Below are 18,586 nucleotides of genomic sequence, written 5' to 3'. Positions count from 1 at the left end.
AGTTGCAGGGTGCGGACCCCGAACAACCCTGATCATGGCCACACTGAACAATTGAGTAATTGAGTAAACCCTCTGATCATTTACTCAATTGTTCTGTGTATGGCCATGATCAAGAGGTTTTGGATTTCAAAGGAATTTGGATATATATCAGATTGGATCCTATATTTATCCATGTGTGGGCACCTTTAGACTTTGTCCTGGCACTTTGGAAGTGTCTTTGTTCTGGCTTTATACCCCTTCCTGGTCTGTGATTAGCTCGCAGTGTCAGGTGTTTCAGTCTGGTCTGTGATTGGCTGATGCCCAGTTATGTGATCTGGACTGTAAAGGTGCCCATACACTAGTAAGATTTATCTTCAGATCTGGCTGTTTGGAACAAAAACATGGTTATGGATGAGTGACAGTTTGGCAATTTTCCAGCATTTCCAAGCAAATGGTCAACTGTCATTTGCTCTTATCCATAACCAGGTTTTTGTTCCAACCAGACAGATCTGCAGGTAAATCTGCGTATGTATGCCCACTTTAATGATGGCACTCAGGATCTGGTATCAGTGTGGATTGTGACCTAGCAATGGACACATTGGCATGAAAAGAGATGTTCCCTGGCTCCCAGTGGGAACATAAAATACATTTTCACCCCATAGACATTTGAACAATTATATATTTGTATGCACCCCAAAAGGTGACATGGACTTGCTTTAGTGGACATGATGTCACAGGAACAAAATACCTTACACCCCTGTTCTCTAACCTAGTGTACTGCTCCCTAATGTATAATAATCTGTTTTCCTGCCATGAATTGATTATGATTTGCCTCACCCACCATGCTTGTGTTATCATTTACTGCTCTCCCTGCTGTATTATACTCCACATTTGTGTCATGCGCTTTTTCCCCTACCACACATTCTGTAAGTGGCCACCTGAAGACACTTGCATTGTTGATACAGCCAAATGCCATCATCATACCTAGGGCCAGGTCTTTCTTTTTCCAAATTGCTGGCAGGGCTGGTTTTAACGGCGGATGAACACGGGAGCCCACTATCTGCTAACAGTGGTGGCCAGCAGGGGTTAAAGTGGGTCAGAATGGGGCTGCCTCTGCCTGCCCACCTTACCCGGGGACAGTACACAAGCATCTTCTTCAGCAGCTGCTGAAAGAGAGGGAAGCCTACCAGGAACTTTGCCCACCCCCTCCAGTGTCTGGCCAGCCTCCTAAAGGCCCCATTCTTTAGGGATGCAGGTAGAACCACTTAGGTTCTTTGACTATTCCCATCTTGCACTGGGTCCACATATACCTGGAGGGGGAATATAAATATGTGGTGAGTGAAGCTGAGTCCAGGTGGGTACAATCCAGATGATATAAAAGAAAATAACCTACACCTATGTAAATTACAGATAAAATAAAAAAATCTATGTGAGGGCACTTCTGCCCTCACCTAACATCATATCCGACTCAAAAATTAGACATGGATCTAGAACAGGGATAGCCAACTCCAGTCCACGAGAGCTACGAACAGTTAACATTTTCCAGATATTCTCACTGAATCATAAGTGAAGTAATTAGCTCCACCTGTGGATCATTTTTAAAGTCTCACTCAGTAATGAGTGCATCTGTGCCCCAGCTGTTGGTAGCTCTCAAGGACTGGAGTTGGCTACCACTGATCTAGACACAACCCTTTCTTAGCAGGAGCAGTGGTGGAAACAAGAAGGCAGAGTTGCATTCCCCACTGCAGCTTGAACTGCAGCTGCTGTCATGTCCAGAACACCCCTCCACACACACCTCTCATGTGGAGAATTCCCAGTAGTCAGGGTATTACCCAAGCGGTCCTGCTGACCAGAGATTAAACTGCAGCTATGGAGAGACACCCTCCACCCGGAGATTGAACTGCAGCTGTTTGCAGACACAGCCCCTCCACCTGGAGATTACACTGCAGCCATGGAGAGACACCCCCCCCCCCCGCCCTGAAATTAAACTGTAGCTGCAGCCAGATTTGGGTGGAAATTTTGGGCACAGAAGTCCCATCAGAGTGGGACATGGCAGAAAATGAACATGCTATAGTTGATATACGGAAGGAGGAGGTGAGAGATATCTAGAGAGAGAGGGAAGGAGAGGTTCATGGCTGAGTAGAGGGAAAGAGGGAAGAGAGGAACATAGCACAGAGAGGGGGGTGAAGGAAGGAGAAGTACTTGACTGAAAGAGAGTGAGAAAGGAATGGAAGGTGAGGTACAGGACTGAGAGGGAGCATGCATCACTGGGTGGAGGACAGATGCAATCGAGCTGGGATTACTGATACAGGAAAACATGTTCCATGGAGACTCTGCTCACTTTGGACATGGCCTCACTATATTGCAACACACAAACATATCTCTGCCGCTGGCCGCTATATAGCTCATTTGTCAACTCAGTGTCTTCACACGGTGCTGATACACTGAATGATACCCCTGGCTCCCACTGTCGATGTGTCATTTACCTGTTAATACAACCCATATTGAGCAATAAGCATGTAGGTAAGTGGCACTTATGTGGCCTAATATGTAATAGGCATTAAACTAGCAGTAAATTTACTGGTAGGTTAAATGACTCCCAACAAAATTGACCCTAGAATGAATGTGTGTGCGAGTATACTACATGTGTTAGGAAATATAGATTGTAAGCTTGAATGGGGCAGGGAATGATGTTCAGCTATTCCATCTACAATGTTATAGAATATGTGTGCGCTAAATAAATAAGTGTTAATTACAGTGCGTGGTATAATGAGTAATGGGCATTGCGGTGTATAATGAGTAATGGGCATTGCGGTGTGTGGCATAATATGTAATGGGCATTATGGTTAAATGGTGTATATTGATATAAGTAGCCTGTCACTGTTTAGGCTTGGGGGTGATCTGTGTGGCCTACTGGGTCACTCTGAGGCCTTCAGCCAGCCAACTTAAGTGTGGGACGACAGCGACCATTCCTGTGGTAACTAATGTCTGGTCATGCAGGTTGCAAAAGTTGGATGTAAGGTCATTTTTTTCCAGCTAGGCCAATCCTCTTCCCCTGCTAGGCCACACTCCCTGTAATTAATTCACACACCTTTATTGACATGCAATTTCTTCAGTTCCAAATTCTCTATGGGGGATAGGGGTACAATTTCGGTACTCTTTACCTAGAACGGCGCCAGCGATTGAAATCGTGGTCGTCGGGGGTAAAAATCGCGGTCATCGCGGGCATCGCGGGTAAATCGGGATGGCCGCGATGCCCGCGATGACCGCGATTTTCCCATAGGGAACAATGTTAAAAAGGCAGATTGACCGCGATTTGACTGTTAAATGCCTCAATGGACCCGATTTGGCCCTAGGAATCAATGTTAAATGGGCCACAGAGCCCAAATAAGCACAATGAACCCTTAAATGTCCCCCCCAATTTTTAACACCACCCCACGATCCACGCGAACCCGAAGCGTGGCGAGCGCAGCGAGCCCTCGAGGGGCGGCGGTACGCGTCCTCCGACCTTTTCATGCCCTACTATCCACTAGGGCGTGGAGTGAGAATATAATAGTGTGGCGAGCGCAGCGAGCCACCGAGCCCGAAGCGTGGCGAGCGGACGCGGATACCTTCACAGTTATACGCGTCCCCTCGCGGGCTTCACAGGTGTCCGTGGCGACGCCGACACGTGTGAAGCCCGCGAGGGGACGCGTCTACCTGTGAAGGTATCCGCGTCCCCTCGCGGGGCTCGCTGCGCTCGCCACGCTTCGGGCTCGGTGGCTCGCTGCGCTCGCCACACTATTATATTCTCACTCCACGCCCTAGTGGATAGTAGGGCATGAAAAGGTCGGAGGACGCGTACCGCCGCCCCTCGCGGGCTCGCTGCGCTCGCCACGCTTCGGGTTCGCGTGGATCGTGGGGTGGCGTTAAAAATTGGGGGGGACATTTAAGGGTTAATGGGCTCTGTGGCCCATTTAACATTGATTTCTATGGCCAAATCGGGTCCATTGAGCCATTTAACAGTAAAATCGGGTCCATCGCGCCTTTTAACATTGATTCCTATGGGAAATCGGGAGCATCGCGTCGCGGGCATCGCGGGTACATTTATGGCCGGCCGCGACGCGACCGACACGATTTCCATGTTTAACATGGGTTTCAATGGGAAATCGCGGGCATCGCGTCGGTCGCGTCGCGGCCACACATAAATGTACCCGCGATGCCCGCGACGGGCGCCGTTCTAGGTAAAGAGTACCTACATTTCTAACTGTTCACACTGGGAGCCAGGTTGCTGGACCTTTGTCTCCTCATGGCTACTCTACTGTAATAGTGCCCAGCCTCTCCTCTTTTGCAACAAAGCGACATCTCAACTGCATCTCAACCTGGACTAGAGTCTCTAAGGAATGTTTCCATCAGCTTGAAGAGTCTGTGACAAAACATATCTCCAAAATAGCCACATGTTGGAAAACATACAATAAAGTGTTATTTTAATATTATTACTGCTAGAAAAGTTATTTTTATATATATTGTTATTACTTGTTTATAGATAATTCACTGTACACCAAAAAAGTTAAAGTGTATTTAAGAAATAAAAATGTAATATGTAATACCGTGCTTAAATTGAAATGCTCAGAGAAACATAGAGAAATATGGCATGTGCCCATCTCTTCTCTAGTGAATATCAGTTAATGGAACAGCAGCATTACACTCTACTGCACCTGCATTCAAGTATTCATAACTATGTGGGAAAATGTGAACTAAACCTGCATGCTTTGCTATTAGCTGGCTTTAAAATGTCAGTTTACACTTGCTTCCATCTGGATTTAATTTTCAAAAGTTATTTCCACAGCCAACATCAATAAGCATTTTATGAATAGCAATAAAAATTGCCACCTTAACTGATTGCACCAGGGTGTGTATGTATTAAGCTGTGACAGGTCCAGGGCAAATGTCTGCAATATTGAGGAAGCTTTCTATGTGATAACATAAGTATAGCTTATTTTGTGTTGTAACAATTTTATTCAATTTTTTTTTAAATAAACATGGATTATTGTGTACACTTGAAAACAAAACAGTAATAAATTAAATGTTTAAAACTGCCTTTAAAATGTTGTCTTTATATTTTGTAATAATGTGAGTTGATTATCTTTTAAGATTAAGGTGTTATTGTCATTTGTTTGTGCAAGTGCACTTGAAAAATTGTCACACATTATTTTATCATTTAGAAGGGACACTAACCTTCAATTCAAAACTCCTTGGCCCTGATGATAAATTCTGCATATGCTTGTTTAAGTGTCAAATATGCTAATTTATACAGCTACTGATTACCAAAAAATACATTTGAGCACTTTCGTGGCCAGCATTGGAAATGATAGATTAATTTACAAATTGTACATTCAATACCCCTTCCTATTGGGATACGGCCACTAGGTTGACAAGGGGAAGGTCGACAAGCATTAGGCCAACCACTTCAGGTCGACATGCATGAAGGTCAACATGACAGAAGGTCAACATGGGGTTAGGTTGACAGGATCATTATGTCGAGAAAAGCATTAGGACGACATGAGGAAGGTCGACAGTCAAAAGGTCAGCTTTGGGTTTTTCTAACTTTTTTTGAGTAGACATGCGGTATTTAATGCCCTACCATCCACTAAGGGGTGGTGGGAAAATAAAATGGTGTGCTGATAGCAACGAGGCACCTTGCCTGAAGCATGGTGTACACATCAAGCCAAGCAAGGGGATGCAGTGCACTTGTTTAGTGTCCATGTCGACTGTGTCGACATTTGGGTCAAAAAGCAAAAACCCCATGTCGACCTTTTGTCTGTCAACCGTCCCCATGTCGATCTAATGACCTTTTTGACCTAACTCCATGTCGACGTTAAGTCATATCGATCTTTATGCATGTCGACCTTCAGTGGACAACCTAATGACTGTAGACCTAATGCTTGTCTATCCTATTATCCAAACCCTTCCTATTCTATTTCTGCCCTTCTACACCACAAGAGGTTTCTGTCCACTTGAGCTCACCTTAAAACATCCCACCTGACAATGTGTTTATCATATAATGTACAATCACTTCAAGATTATAAAGCTTTACTTTAAGGGGTTAGCACATTATATACAGATATGTATGCAAGCAGTACTGCCTGACTGTGACAAACCACTGAGATTGCTCAAAGTTGCACACTGCCAGCTCTCTCATAGGCAGCATGGTGTCTTTATCACTACCTTCAGTAAGAGGCATATTGATGTCAATCCTTTGGAAAAATTGATGTGACTAAACAACATACAATTCTAAGACTCTCCTCGGGATTTGCCATTTCCGATAAAAGAACTACAGCAATTATTGAATGACCGCGTATGCACCTAGTACGCAGTGTACATGGGTGAGCTGTCCCTCCGGCATTTCCTGGGAGCTCCCCAGAAAATGCAAGCCGTCCATTGCCATTGGGAGGAAAGGCCACTGACGTCATCAGCAGCCTCCCTCTCCCCATGGCCTTCGTAGCGCTGATTCAGAAATCTCATGTAGAACACAACAGCCGCTGCATGAATAGCTCAATTTGCCATGCCACTAACTAACGCAAGCGGTAATAATAATCAGGAATAATTACTTACTGTATATGCTTCAGTGACTGGAGAAACAGCAACAACCCATCCAAATGTACACATCAAGCCATGAGATAAGGAGATGGTTAACATATATCTTACTGAAGCACATTGTCTTAGTTTTATGCAAGTCACTGAAACTATTTGAAATTGTAATGAAAGAAGGGAGTTCATACATTGCCGGTGTAAGGCAGATAGTTATACTGCTGGAAAAGCAGCTAGAGCAGCTGCATGAGGATTTAAAATTAGGTGATTCTGCTTTTAGTTCTTTATTATTTTTACCAGGACCTAAGGGTTTGCAATAGTTTGCATATAATTGGAAATTTTGGTATCCATGATTAATCATAGGTTGAAGTCCCATGTAATGTATATATTTCTGTTATGGTAATCTGGGGTGATCTCGGGGTTAACCCTAGCTTTGACTGACAGGTCTGCAAGATGTTGAATACAGCTGATTTGTGCTTCTATGGCCGAGGTGGTGAAGCCACAGCAGCACCTGAGCCTGACCCCGACTCTATCACTATACCCTGAGTTGTCTGGCACTTGTGCAGGTCTTAGACTTCACCACTAATAGCTGCTTTTCCAGGACAGGCTAGCTCCAGCCTGTACTTGGATGCCACCTGATCTTTCACGGTTACACAAAGTCCCAACCGAGTTGGGGTACTAGTGAGAGAATAAACTGACAAAATAACACACAGATAAACTAGGCTCTGCACATGGACTAAACTATGCAACCTAGCAGACAAGGACTGAACACAGGATTTGCAGCCTTTACCACTCTAATGCGAATCCATTGCAATAAACCAAACAAAAACTATAACCAACGTATTGAGGATAGGTTTGACACCATCACCAGGCTAGACCAATGCCTCTGGCATCTGCCGTGAGACAAACAAACAAGAAACATACACAAGACAAGATGGCATGCCATTAGGCCTGCACCCTAACCGCATCCATGACTCTGGCGCTGTGAGAATAACAATGGCAGATTGTAATGAAAGGTGTGACTTCCACCACAATGTGTGGGTAAGCTGTAGGTACTCACAGAAGCTGGACACAGACAAGATCTCACACACTGGAAGCAGGGGTTCTCTGACACAGGCAGGATCTAACAGGACAACCAGCAGGTGTGCTTTGCTGAATACTTAGACCAGTGGTGCCCAAACTTTTTCAGTCCGAGGCACCCTTTGTGTTTCCATGACTTTTTCGAAGCACCCTGGTCACGTAGACCCACTTAAAAAAAAATTCACAGCCCAAGCTTTCTATCAAGGCCATGCAGCAAAAGTCTGATTCAGACCTGCAGCAGGTAAACGCCGCCCTGCCCAGCTCAAAACACCTCTGTGACCAAGCGTAGCGAAACGTACGTCAGAGGACACTGCCAGGACACGTGGTGCACTCACGTGACCGGCTTTTCTCCCAGGCAGGGACGCCAGCAGCTAGCAGCGAGCGCACACAACTCAGCACAGCAGCACACTTCACTCCGGTACTCAGATACCACATCGGTGGGGTACCTCCAGGTAAACCACTGGTATTAACCAGTGGATCTTTTTCACTCTTTTCTCTTCTATTATTGCTTATTTTCATTGCCTGCTGTAACGCTCATACCTGTGATACATTATTACTCTTACATGCTCTCACCAGTAAGCGTATCAGTAGTCATATGACCACACTACACACTGCTGTATATCCCTGCCTTGCTGCGAGACAAAAAACCTGGTTCAGGAAAAATCCTATGATTTAACACCTTCCCCACTTCTAACAGACCATAACCTGGTGTTTATTAGGGGACTAATGAGGATTTCAGTCGTCCTGAGCCTGACCAGGGTCTCCACATCACTCAAATATTTTTGCTGCGCTTTTTTATAAGATTATTTATCTCCTGTACAGGGATCCATATATATATTTTAAAGCATACCTTATAAAAGTTATATTTTACTGTTGAACCTAACTATTTCTGATCTGTTATATCAGGGTGCCCCCACCTAGAGTTTTCTTTCTTCCTCCTCCTCCCTTGGCATTGTTTCCAGCTCAAAACCCATCAGCTGCGTGTCGCAATCTAATGATTTCCCCCCTGCTTGCAAGCAGAGAGTAATTCTACTGGGACATTGTGTGTGTACGCAGACCCCTCTGCCCTCTCTGTACCCTGCAGACCCCTCTGCCCTCTCTCTGTACCCCGCAGACCCCTCTCCCATCTCTCTCTGTACCCAGCAGACCCCTCTGCCATCTCTCTCTGTACCCCGCAGAACCCTCTGCCCTCTCTCTCCCTCTGTACCCCGCAGACCCCTCTCCCATCTCTCTCTCTCTCTGTACCCAGCAGACCACTCTGCCATCTCTCTCTGTACCCAGCAGACCCCTCTGCCATCTCTCTGTACCCAGCAGACCCCTCTGCCCTCTCTATCTGTACTCAGTAGACCCCTCTGCCCTCTCTATGTACCCAGCAGTCCCCTCTGCCCTCTCTCTGTACCCAGCAGACCCCTCTGCCTTTTCTCTATACCCAGCAGACCCCTCTGCCTTTTCTCTGTACCCAGCAGATCCTTCTGCCCCCTGTACCCAGCGGACCTCTCTGCCCTCTCTCTGTAACCAGCAGACCCCTCTGCACCCTGTACCTGTCAGACCCCTCTGCCGTCCCTGTACCTGTCAGACCCCTCTGCCCTCCCTGTACCTGTCAGACCCCTCTGCCCTCCCTGTACCTGTCAGACCCCTGTGCCCTCACTGTACCTGTCAGACCCTCTGCCCTCCCTGTACCTGTCAGACACCTCTACCCTTCCAGAACCTGTCAGACCCCTCTGCTCTCCCTGTACCTGTCAGACCCCTCTGCCCTCCCTGTACCTTTAAGACCCCTCTGCCCTTCCTGTACCTGTCAGACGCCTCTGCACCCTGTACCGGTCAGACCCCTCTGCCCTCCCTGTGACGGAAAGACCCCTCTGCCGTCCCCGTACCTGTCAGACCCCTCTTCCCTCCCTGTACCTGTCAGACCCCTCTGCCCTCACTGTACCTGTCATACCCCTCTGCCCTCAGTGTACCTGTCAGACCCCTCTGCCCTCCCTGTACCTGTCAGATGCCTCTGCACCCTGTACCGTTCAGACCCCTCTGACCTCCCTGTGCCGATAAGAACCCTCTGCCGTCCCTGTACCTGTGAGACCCCTCTGCCCTCCCTGTACCTGTCAGACCCCTCTGCCCTCACTGTACCTGTCAGACCCTTTGCCCTCTGTGTACCGGTCAGACCCCTCTGCCGTCCCTGTACCTGTCAGACGCCACTGCACCCTGTACCATTCAGACCCCTCTGCCCTCCCTGTGCCAGTAAGACCCCTCTGCCATCCCTGTACCTGTCAGACCCCTCTGCCCTCCCTGTACCTGTCAGACCCCTCTGCCCTCACTGTACCTGTCAGACCCTCTGCCCTCCCTGAACCAGTCAGAGCCCTTGGCCCTCCCTAAACCTGTCAGACCCCTCTGCCCCCCCTGTACCTGTCAGAGCCCTCTGCACTCCCTGTACCTGTTAGACCCCTCTACCCTCCCAGTAGCTGTCAGACCCCTCTGCCCTACCTGTACCTGTCAGACCCCTCTGCCTCACTGTACCGGTCATACCCCTCTGCCCTAAGTGTAACTGTCAGACCCCTCTGCCCTACCTGTACCTGTCAGACGCCTCTGCACCCTGTACCGTTCAGACCTCTCTGCCCTCCCTGTGCCGATAAGAACCCTCTGCCGTCCCTGTACCTGTCAGACCCCTCTGCCCTCACTGTACCTGTCAGACCCTCTGCCCTCCCTGTACCAGTCAGAGCCCTTGGCCCTCCCTAAACCTGTCAGACCCCTCTGCCCTCCCTGTACCTGTCAGAGCCCTCTGCACTCCCTGTACCTGTTAGACCCCTCTACCTTTCCAGTAGCTGTCAGACCCCTCTTCCCTCCCTGTACCTGTCAGACCCCTCTGCCTCACTGTACCTGTCATACCCCTCTGCCCTCAGTGTAACGCTCAGACCCCTCTGCCCTACCTGTACCTGTCAGACGCCTCTGCACCCTGTACCGTTCAGACCTCTCTGACCTCCCTGTGCCGATAAGAACCCTCTGCCGTCCCTGTACCTGTCAGACCCCTCTGCCCTCCCTGTACCTGTCAGACCCCTCTGCCCTCACTGTACCTGTCAGACCCTCTGCCCTCCCTGTACCAGTCAGAGCCCTCGGCTGCTCCAAGCATGAGAGGTGGCGGATGGTGTTATTTGGCAGACGGCCAGGTCATTGCAGGGAGCAGGCAGCCAGTGTTCACTCTGGGCCTGCTGCAGTCACAGTGCACAGAGACAGGGCAAGTCCCAGCTTCCTGCATGGAGCGAGCAGCCCAGCCTGCAGCACAGCCTCCTGACCCAGAGCACATACAGCCATGCGCCCAGCAAAGCAAATCCTGACTCCAGACCACCAGTGTGTAAGCCGCCGCTTCCGCATCCCTCCTACTCTCCCCCTGCCACCGTCTGACTCCGCTCCCCCCGTTGCCTCCCGGCTTGCCGCTCACTTGGTCACTCAGAGTCCCCACTTGCATTGCCTTAGTGTGTGCACTGGACGCGGCACCCCTGTCATTGTGCTGCGGCACCCCAGGGAGCCACGGCGCACAGTTTGGGAACCCCTGGTTTAATAAATTGATCATGTTTCGGATATATTTTTCCTTATAATAAATGTTTTACCTTCCTCCTTATCAATTCCAGTTACATGTACTGACCTTGGACCCATTTTCTCTTTGGAGTAAGTTTGTTGTGATCTAGTTTTAGACTAGACTTTACATCTGGCAGCAATCACCTGTACTGGACTGAGGCCTGTGGTTTGCTGTTCGGATTCAGTTTACATTAGAAAAGTACCATTTCAAAGGTTGCTTTATAATAACATGTTCAGTGTTTACAATGTATTTTTCCTCATAGTAATAAATGCTTAAACCTTCCACGCAAATGTTTTTCCTCCTTTCACCTATACTGGACTTTTGCCTGTGTTTTTTTCACTCAAGCGCCTTTCTATCCAGCTTCCAACCATTTTTCACTTCAGCCTTCTGCCCATGGATAATCCAGCCTCCTGTCTATCCAGCACTCTGCCACCTATCATCCCAGGCTCAAGTCTATTTACCCCATCACTCCAGGCGCCTGTGTAACCTCAAGGGCCAACCTCTCCAATTTATCTTCTTCTCTGAAAGCCTGCTATCAACCAAACACCGCAAGTGGTGGTGGCACAGTAATACCAATGGTCTTTATTTGGTCTCAATAACACTTGGATACTCAGGGGAATGTCCACTATACATGACACTGAAAAACCAAGACAAGTTTGTTAGCTATGCATATGCAGAAAGATCATGATGGAGCTTGCACCTCCATTGACAACTGTCAGGGTATTGTAGCTGCACCCATAGGCTGCAGTGCCCCAGACAATGGTCCTGCTAGTGCTCTAATATAAACATACAGGTGTAGCACTGCTCATCGTTGCCATGATGTATATGCATTTGCACACGTTTCATGGCAATAACTGAGTAAGCCCAGCTGTGTCTATTCGCACCTGCGATTGCAGGCAGTGAGTGCGAATGGTCAGTTAAATTGTTCAGCTTTATTATTTAAATGAAATAGAATGATGGCAGAAGAAAGAACAACCAGCTATTCAGTCGAACCATATTACTTAAATGTAATGCAAATTAACTTTGAACAACACCAGCCTTGATGTTTGTAGGCCATAACTCTTACTTGAGCGTTCCATTATTGTTCACTGTTATTCTACTAGGTACTTATGTAATATCTGGACTCCCGTTTTTCTTATGAGACCGCGTCCCCTCGTGGGGCTCGCTGCGCTCACCACGCTTCGGGCACGGTGGCTCGCTGCGCTCGCCACACTATATAAAATCAACTCCATGCGTAGTTGGATAGTAGGGGTATGAAAAAATGGTGTGCATTTAACATGGGAGTCCAGATAATACATAAGTACCTTCTACTTTTTTTGGCGGCCACATAAGTTCCACAGGACCCCAACAGGTTAATTGTAAAGAGTTTGGTGTTTATTCTGTAAGATGGCCATTGTACTGAAGATGGGATGTTCCTATATGAAACCAATCAGATTTTATCTATTATATTCTAGATGGTGCTAAATAGGAAGCATAGCAACATCCCATCAGAGAATAAACCCCTTATTAATCCCCACTGTCATTTCATGACCATTTATCAGTCACTCTAGTGGAGGAGAGAATGGATGCATGAGAGGGGGAGTGGAGGGAGGAGAAAGAGAGAGAGGAAGAGAGAATATTGGAGACAACTGTGTTTCATAATATAAATTAGTAATATTTTGTAGCAACACCCCTTCCCCATGAAGCCACTCCTCTATATTTTTGGCTTGAGCACCCACCAGCAAAAACATTAATCGGCACCTATGAGAGTGTGTACAGTGTAAAAGTTTCTGGGTGTGTGTCTCCTTATTTACAAATTATTTTTACAGGTGAACTATAAGACCCAGCAGGAGGGCATAAAGTGGTCATGGAGAGGTGGGGGTTTTTATTTCTCTATGCCACCTAATTACACCCCCTCTCTTCCCCCCATTAGGCAGATACAGGGCCACTGGTAGGGTTTTTGGCACCCCCCTGCAAACTAGAATACTTTTCTGTGAGAATTACTGTGCAGGGCCAATGTGGAGGTTAAAATGTTCCACCTTACCTTTGGAGGTGGTGGAACTCAGTTCCACCCCATTCCCCCTCATTTTAACCCCTGCCCAGTGAGCATATTAATGCACCGCATGCTGGGGCTTGTAGTTCACCTGTAGAAAGAAATGTGTTTTTACACACATCAGCCCGGCCTCCACCTCCCTGGAATTCCGGGGACAGCAACGGACTTCAGCCCTGATTGGGGACCCCCCTTTAATGGGGGTTCTGACCAGCCACAGTGCTCATGGCACAGCCAGGGGACCTTGTATAAAAATTGTCCCTGGCTGTGGCATGACATCGCTGGCTGTTGGAGCCCAGTGCTGGTTCCAAAACCCTGATTTTTGGTCCCACCATATTTTTGGAACCAGGACCAGTCCAAGAGCCATGGGCTTTTCCAAAATATATGGGACCCCTACGCTTCTACGAGTTCTATTTCAGATGACATGTTGCTATGGGAAACCAAACAGAATCTACTTATTTATTTAGCACCTTCTAGAAGAAAATATGGCACTTGTTTCCTACCACAGCGCCCACTAAGCAATTTGCTTAGTGGTCTATTCTGAGTAGTGAAATCGCATCGCATGGGCCATTTTAGGGCCATGAGATGTGCGATGTGATTTTCCTATGTAGTTTATTGCAATCGCATCGCATCTGCCACAAAATCCCATGCGATCGCATGTCATTTTATAGGATGTTTGATGGCATGACATTAGGTATACAATCATATGATTGTATGTCCCAAAAAATAGGTTTAACGCACCCCCCCACTATCCACGCCAACCCGAAGAGTGGCGAGCGGCGGCGGAACGTGTCCTCCGACTTTTTCATTACCCCACTATCCACGTTGGCGTGGAGTTGATTTTATATAGCGTGGCGAGTGCAGCGAGCCACCGATCCTGAAGCGTGGCGAGTGGACGTGGAATACATGTAAAGTAATCCACGTCCCCTCGCAGGGCTCGCTGCACTCGCCACGCTTCGGGATCTGTGGCTCGCTGCGTTCGCCACACTACATAATATCAACTCCACGCCGACGTGGATAGTAGGGTAATGAAAAAGTCGGGGGACGCATTTTGCCACCCCTTGCGGGGCACTCTACTCTCGCCACACTTCGGGATGGCGTGGATTGTGGGGGGTGCGTTACATCTATTTTTGGGGCATACAATCATATGATTGTATACCTAATGTCATGGCATCGCACAACCTATAAAATCGCATGCGATCGCCTGTGGTTTTGCAGGACATGAGATGCAATGCGATGCAATATTGTGGTGTAAAATAATTTTTAAAAAATGACATGAAAAAATCGCATCGCATGCCGCCATGCGATGCAATGTGATTTCCCTATGGTGCCGTACGTAGAAAATCTGGGTGCCGTGCTAGGAAACAAGTACCGAAAATATATATAATCTGATTCGTTGCCCATTGCAACATCCCATCTCAAATAGAACTCCCATTTTAGTAAATAAACCACTTTGAATAACTTGATTTTTCTTCTCCTGCTAAGGGTAATAGTGGCATGCAGTCTTTGCCCCCAAATTGGGGATGTGAAGTGTGATTTAATACTGTTGGATATCCTGGAATATCTATTTATTGGGAATATTTGTAGAATATCTAAGTGCCAAAGGGTCTCCAAAGCCTTTTTTGCTTTTGAAATAGACCTCACAGCTTTAGAATTAAATGACCGTTTTCTTTGTCAGACATGTAACCGTTGTATAAGGACATTTTTGCTTCTGTACATGTGACTGAAGCATGCAGCTCTAATTTTAATAAAATTATATTAATAAAATATGAATTCAAGCAGCTGTCAATAGTTTTGCAAATTATTTAAATTAATTCGCACAGTCACCACCAGTATTGAATAAATAAGGTCTATATTTTATTCTTTGGTTGCTACAGTACCTGTATGGAACTCACCCAAGTCCTAACTCCCCACACTAAAGTTTAATGACCTTACTGGTTAATATAATTCACTAAAGTTATAATCTGCTCCTATTAGGAAAACCCTCAGTCTGAGACTCAAGGTGATAAATAGAACCTTAACTTTTTGCAGTCCTCACCTGAAGTGACACTCTCAGAGTAGCATCTATGACACTAAATATGGGGCAGACATTCAAGACTTGCTGGCTGATCCATTCTTGTGGTTCCTTGGGCACTGTTTGTAGCACCACTTGATTGTATCTTCTTTCTGGAATCCCAGCTGGGAGTTCCATACTTGTGAACTTGGCCAACTAATATTATTTTTCTGTATCCCACCCCACACTAACCTTGCAATAGCTAGACCTTAATCTTTGACTATTGTCTGGATAACACCATTATTTGCCAGGGTCAAGACTCACTCCAAGTGCTGTGGTGCTGAGATATTTTGGTTCACCATTCTCTCTATGGCTGCAGTAACACACAGCATCTTGAACTTGGTCCCCACTTTGCAGCTTTCAGCGTGCACCAGCCTGCACCTCTGTATCCTGCCATTCCTCTACCTTGGCATTGTACTGAAGCCTATCACATGGCTTTCTGGGGCACAAATACTCATATCACCTGAACAGACCAGATTTTTGCCCTAGTATAAAAGGTGGATATAGACGCAGCAGCATAAATTCCAAACAATACATTTGTATTTAAAATGTACAAACCAAAGCTATTTACACATATGTGCTGTATATAGCAATGTGAATAGAAATGTAGAAAAAATTATGAATGATTACTAATGGCTACGGCATTGCTATATACGAATTACAGAAACTCGGCACCTTTGGAAAAAATGTGATTTAAATCATAAATAAAACAGAAAGTATGATCGATGTCATTTTTCTCAATCGTAAACAAAACTGAATGGAATCGAAATATAATATCTTAGTAAATTTACCTCCTTGTTCACATCTGCTATGCGCCTATTAACTTGAAATGCATCTACAATAGTAAAGTCACTATATTTGTAACTAATTTCAATAACTTCCTCCATGTGATATTCCACTGAAATTAATACATACACAGAAAGCACGGTGTTACAAGCCGCCTTTGGCGGGTCTGTATAAATGCAGCCTAACTCTTGTATTTGGCAGTTTGCTGTCATATAATTAGGCAATTAGCACCCTGCCTTGTGTGTCAGGCTGCTCACCTGTAGTCATTACCTCATTAAGGAGGCTTGTCCATTCTAGCTGCTCTGATTGGACATTGCTCACTATATTACCCAGTCTGCCCTAAGCTCTGTGCTGGTTATACTGCTTATGGGCGAGATTCTCTATCACAGAAATGCGGTAAAAACCCCGTTATCTGGGTTTTTACCGCATTTCTGTATTCTCTAACCCCCCTTCGCAGTGTCAGCGCTGCGGAGGGAATCGCCAGAAAAAGCTGGTGATCCCCTGCAGAAGCCTATGGGCTTCTTACCGCAGCGCTGTGTGAGGGATCCGTCACAGGTTACTCCCAGCATGCCCCGCGGCCGGAGCATCAGTCTGCGCATGCGCAGACGGACTCCCGGGTCATAGACCCGGAAGTCCAGCAACGGCGCCGCTTCGCAAGGGACAGCTCTTGCCGCAAGAGCTGTCCCTTGCGTTAATGACCGCATATTTTAGAGAATATGCGGTCATTAGAAATGCGAATGCCGGCGATACTGGGCTGTGGATTTTAGAGAACCCCGCCCTATTTCTGGCTAGCGCAGCAGATCATATTGAGTCCTTGCCTGTATACCCTGATCCTATACAGCACTATGTTCACCTACCTAGATTCTGTTTTCCAAAGTTTGTTTAACCCTTTATGTGCCTGTGCTGTGTTTGGTCCTGTTTTTTCCCAGCTGTTACTTGAGTTTCTGTTTGTATCCTGGGATTATTCCTGTGTCCTGTTTGAGACTAGTACTGCCTCATAGTCTGGTCTCACTCAGGGCCGGCGCTACCCACTCAGCAGCTCCTGCAAAGCAGGGAGGCGCCATGCTCAAAAAAGGTGCTGCCTCCCTCCCTGCTTTGCTAAAGCTGCCGCAGCCCTCACTGTCACTGCCCGCAGCGCCTGTCTGACAGCAGGCAGGCGGCAGTATAAAGAGCTGCTCCCTGCTCTGCGAGTGCACACAACCTGCAAGCCGCCCGCAGTGCCTGTCTGACAGCGGATGGCAGTATGGAGAGGCTGAGCAGCTCCCTGCACTGCGCACACACTGCCCTCCTCCTGTGACCTGTCCCCTCTTCCTCACGGACACTTGTGCTGAGGCATGTAGCGCTGTCTGTGAATGCCTGGATGACATGTCATGTCCGGCTCCACCCCCTACCCATTGCTCCCTGCGCCTGTCAGCTGTCAATCAAATGACGAACAGGCAGCAGCACCACCCTTCCTTCCCTCTTCTCAGTGTGCTGTGCCAGTGCCATTGCCAGTCCTAAACACTCCACCCCCTCTATCTCCTCCCCTCTTCTTCCATCTCCTCCTTCTCTCCCCATCCTTTCCCCCTCAGTCATGAGAGGGGTGTAATGGCGTCCTCAGCGTTCCTGCCTACACAGATAGAAGAGGAGGGACTACACAAGTTAAACAGAAAAAGAACAGTGATTCTTTTATTATACATGTTTATAACAACATTTTTAATAATTGTAGATTTTTTTATATTAATTTAGACACTTTTTAAATAATGGGCTGGGTTATGTGCCTAAAGGTGGCCATACATGCTGCAATAACAGTGTGCTATGCGATGTGCAGGCATCGCACAGTACAAAACGTATGTGCTGCACATAATTTTTGTACTGCTTTCGTTTTTTCGATTTTGCGGACACAGCATGAGATGGTGTATGCATACATGTACATGCACCCGAGATCCTCCATAGGATCGCATGTTGCATACGCTTCCACAATCGGGCTGCAGCTTGTTGCAATGGCAATGTGAAAGGGTACAAAATGTATGGTTTGCAGGAGGGCGCCGGACACCCTAGCACCGGCCCTGGTCTCACTGTATGCCCATCTTTGTCACTGTAAGTGTCTATTCCACTTTTGCGGGTTCTGTAACTAATCTGTCTGCCAGTGTGTTGTTCCTTAGTACTACATCTAAACACTAGTAGTGACCAGCCATTGTGGTTCACTACTCTGTACTTACATCAACATCTGAGTACAGTGGAAAGAAACAATGGATGCAGCACCTATAATAAGATCAAACTAATACCAATTGGTATTAGTTTGATCTTATTTTAGGTGCTGCATCCATTGTTTCTTTCCATATACCTCTCCAGGTTTTGACTAAACCTGTTTTTTTTTCAGCAGCCATACAAAGTGGAACAGCCCATTCATTGTACCCCCTATATCTCCACTCTCCAGTTATTAAGAGACAGAGACATATTTATCTACAGTACAGTGTCACTAGTATGTAACATCCGCAACAGTGGTCCGGTACCATTGTAGTATATCTTTGTTCACTGT

The sequence above is a fragment of the Crinia signifera genome, chromosome 5, assembly GCF_055691185.1.
Source record: "Crinia signifera chromosome 5, ASM5569118v1, whole genome shotgun sequence".
In the NCBI taxonomy this organism is placed as follows: domain Eukaryota; kingdom Metazoa; phylum Chordata; class Amphibia; order Anura; family Myobatrachidae; genus Crinia; species Crinia signifera.
This window is presented reverse-complemented; position numbering follows the sequence as displayed.